Raw genomic sequence first — 4504 nt, forward strand, 5'->3', positions numbered from 1 at the left:
GACAGGGGAAGAGAGAGCAGCTCTACCCCCCCTGGGAAGGGGGTTTTGAAATGTGGAAACGCATTAGGCAAGTGAATTTTGGATTACTTAAGTGTTGTTATCACCATGAGGAGGGCCTCTAAGATGAGGCTCAGATAAGTTTGAAGGCTTATCAACCTTTGAAGATCTCTCCCAGCACTCTGCACTCCTTCATCTGCACATCATAAACTCCTTCTTCAGCCGGATGTCTCTGATTCAGTCTTGGATCTGTGAGGCCGTGCCCACGGCCTTGCTATCACAGAATTTCAGCTCCAGTTAAAAATGGGCACAACCAGGACTCCCCCAGCATGTAGCATCGATGGGTGTAAAACCTACAGGTCCCCTGGTTGCCCTGAGGTGTCAGGTGGGGGCTCTGCTCATCTTGGGGAGCGCAGGGCTCCCCGCCAGCGCTGCCTCCGCCCGGGGAGGGTGAACCCCGATGTCATGCGCAGGTGCTTGCTGCTCGTGTAAGAGCAGAGGATGTGGGAGAGGGAGCACCCAGGACCCTGAGAGACAAGGGGGGGAGGTGGTTCGGGGACACCCTGTGTCCTCTGCACTGTCAGAGGGGCCCGAACACGAGGAATCGGTGCTGGGAGCTGGTGGAGGGAGCTGGGAGCAGCCCGAGCACTCACTCCAGGTTTTTGCACTGTGACGAGGCTCTGCCCGGGGAGCTGCTGGGGAGGGGCCCTGGGGAACCCCTGGTAGCCAGGCAGGACAGCTCGGGGGGCTGCAGGCAACTGCAGGGGGTCTGTGCATGCAACATCATGGGCTCTTGGTGACCTCTCATCCCTCAGTTAGTTGCTCTCAGATTTTGGGGCTAACTTCCTACCAGTGTAAACACGGTGCTGATTCTCGGTCACACGAGTAGAGCTACTCCTGATTTACAACAGCAAAAATCATCTCGTAACTTTGGGTTCCCAGCAGAACAATGACAGATTTTTCTGGATTTGACAGCAGCTACCAACCCGTCCAAAGTTTCACCAGGTGAGAACTGCCCTGGCTGGAGTGTCAGCACGGTGCGAATGGCTTCCCTAACCCAGACCCTTTCTGTTCACGGGCTGCAGGCAGAGAACCAGCTGCTCCTTCTGCGCAGGTTCTGGGTAATCTTGACTTTGTCAGGTTTTAAATCACGGTAACTCCGCTGCATGCGGGGAAACGCTGGTTGATTCACGCCAGCGTAAGAGCAGACAGTCACCACCCCCTGTCACCTTGCCGAGGGTGGGTGTTTTGCTGACTGGCTCAGTATCGTTCATCCCTTCCAGCAAAGGCGAGTTGCTGTAGAGGTTGCGTAAAGCGGAGCTCCCAAATATGTGAAAGCATTCTTGACTCTTTGCCCAGAGCCCACCAGTTCCTTTTGAAGATTAAGATACGAGCGATGAAGGCGATTCACCTCTGAGCGAACAAAGGTCGTGTGAAAGTATGAACCCGCTTGTGTTTTGCAAAGGGCTCGAGCTGACAGACAGCAGCTTCCTCGGGAGCGGCGGCCACTCTGGACAGTCGGTGGCTGGTTTGTGCTGACTCGAGCCAGAAACGTTCGAGTCCGTCGGCGTGTGAGGTGTGAGCGGGCGGGCGGAGGGTGGCCGGGCACACGCTCGTGCCTCGGGGGGCGGTCCCGTGGCCTGCGAACGCCAGCGCCCGCCCTCGGAGCGGCAGAGCTGCGGGGTTTGCCCACGCTGCCCTTCTCCGGCATTTCTACCCAGGCCAGGAAGGGTTCCCTGCTAGTGTCACCTCTCCTTTGGGTCAGGCTCCAGCACGTTTGCTCTTTAGTTTATCAGATGAAAGCACCAAGAGGAGGTTGGGGTTTTTTTGCAATACTCATTAATTGTAGTAATTATTCAACATCTACCAAACCGGAAGCTTTCAAATCAGCTTTAGCTAAGGATCTCCTCCCGAATCAGAGTACCAAGGACTACTAATGAGTATCATTATCAGGCGGCCAGTGGAGGACAGGAGCGTTTACTGAGCTTCACAGAGCTCCGGGGAGGTCCTGTCTGAGGATCCCTGCTCCAGTGCCCCGGTGCTGCTGCTCCCAGCACCAGGAGCCCCTTCCTGCTGCAGATGAAGGGACATTTCCCGAGTGCTTGAGGTGAATAAGCGCCCACAATGACAGAGATGCACCAGAAAGAGAAACCTAACAGCATGTGAGCTGAGTTGTGCAAGAGAGCACTGGTATCCCTGGCGCTGGGTGGAGGGCTCTGCTCTTCACTTCTACAAATAACACCCAGTTTCTGTGTCTTTGTTCATGCTTATTCATTCCTTGCATCATCAACCAAGGAGCCGAGGCTCTCGCTGTGTGGTGTGGTTCTCCATCGCTATAAAGGGCAAAACAGCATCCTGTGTTTTGTTAGGACACCCACACGTTGTGTTTGCAGATGCCCTGGCGCCGTGTTGGGTATCAGAGAGGATCAAAGACAGAGGAAAATGAAATTCTGTCTGCGTCCGTTTCACAGTGTGGAAAGCTGTAATGAAGCCAGTTTGGGTCCCCTCTGCTCCCTCTCACCCCTCTCCTCGGGTAGGTCCTTGGGTTTGTGTCACTAAATCTTGGACTGGTGTGATGGGTATTAAAACCTCAGCCTGTGTGAATGTCCTGGTACCTTCAGCTGGGAAGTGTCCTTGGGCGTAGAATTATAGTTTACTGCTAATGTTTGGCATGTGCAGACCTCGGTTTAGCTTCAGCATGTCAAGAGTTGTCTTGATCGTACGTTCCTGTGAGTCCTGTGCAAGGGACCACCCCAAGCTCCTGGGGACACCGAGACCCCGGCTCCAAACAGCCCAGGCATCCACTCCTGAATAACCAGCCTTTAATAAAGCTGCTGCTTTGTGTCACCCACTGCCTGGTTTAACTGTGAGGTATTTTGCCGCCCTCTAGTTCTGCTCGTTGTGGTATAACACAGAATAGTTCTGCACATATTGAGTGTTTCTGGGGAGAAGGGCTGGAGTCACCTCCAGTCCCAGGACTGGCAGTTTTCATCTGATGGGATTTCCTTCCCCTCTTTTCAGGCTGGAGTGGAAAGGTGATGTGGGGGGTTTTCTAGCAACGGGGCAAAAACTCAATGGATGTGCGGTGATGGTGCCCCCTTGTCCTTTTTGTGCACTGTATTGCACAGGTTTCTAATCAAACTGGCATAAATGATTGATGAAAATGAAAGAGGGCATTTCTCCACCATCTGCAGAAGATATTTTTAGCCCATCTTCTTTAATTCATTTGGGTAACCAACCTTAATAACTGTGGGCCAGATCTCCAGCATGAACAAACTGGCCTAGCCCTGTTCCTTTAACTGGAACGGACCGATTTACGCTGCTGGGGGATCCCGTTCCAGCTGAGTCAGCACAGCAGCTCCCGGGAGCTGGCATGTCGACACCGTACGTGGCAAGTCTGGGACATGATCTGGACAGGGCTCCAGAAAAGCCCATCTCCCCCTGTGCTGCTGCAAGGGCTCCGGAGAGACTCATGGCACCAGCACCTTCTCTCGCCGTCGGTGGCTGGTACGAAATCTGCCGCTGGGTGAGTTCAAACTGCTAGAAATAATAGCAGTATTGCTATTGTCTGCTTTTGCAGCCCTTCAGTAACCTCCCAGAAGGACTTAATCTTAGAAGAAATAAAGAGGGTGAGAAATATGACTCTGACTAACTGAAAAAAAATAATGTTACTTGCGCCTGGCAACAATTAGCCAACGGGCACTGAGGACACGATCCGCCCAGGCGGAGCTGAGCTCTGCCTCCACCCCAGGACGAGCTCTGGGAAGAGCTGCTGGACACAAGGAGCCCGCAGCAGGGTTTGTCCCTGTGTCTGCCCCTCTCTTATCAGCGCTAAGGCCAGGGTCAAAATTCGGCCCCGTTCCCTGCGGGGGTTGGCCCTTTGCCCCCGAGGAACAGCTCCAGCTGTGGCCAGGACTCAGGCAGCTGCCCCGGGGCCCACCTGCAGGGACCGGTGGCATGTCACCCCAGGCCAGCGTGGAGTATTGAACCCTCACTGAGGGCAGGTCCCTCCTCCTGTTTCCCCCGGGCGTTTCCCAATTACAAGCTGCAGGAGCTGTTTCTTTTCGAGTTTTACTCAGCTTTAGGTCAGGAAAGCTCTGGTGAAGCCCAGGGAGGGCAGGAGAGCCAGAGGGGTGTAAAACCAAAGAGTGTGCTGAGGTGCTCTGTGATGCCACTCCCCAGCCAGGGCACAGAGGCTTTTCCTACCATAAGGTGTGATTCCCCCCACCCCCTCTCCCTGCAAGTGCTCCTCTCTTCCAAGCAAATAGAAAAATATCACAGGTGAAACGTCTGTTGTACCAACAGCCAGAATGATGTGATAGTTTTACACACGCACCAGAACTCACAGAACCTGTTTGTCAAATGCACTGACAGTCCATGATGCTTTAATGGCCTTTACATTGCAAACATGTTTTTTTTTTTTTCAATCTTGCTGTCAAAAATAATATTGTAAAATACAGACCAGCAAGTTAGACAAAGAGCTGGTGGCCCAGATTTTAGTGCTGCT

The sequence above is a fragment of the Athene noctua genome, chromosome 24, assembly GCF_965140245.1.
Source record: "Athene noctua chromosome 24, bAthNoc1.hap1.1, whole genome shotgun sequence".
NCBI classification, from domain to species: Eukaryota; Metazoa; Chordata; class Aves; order Strigiformes; family Strigidae; genus Athene; species Athene noctua.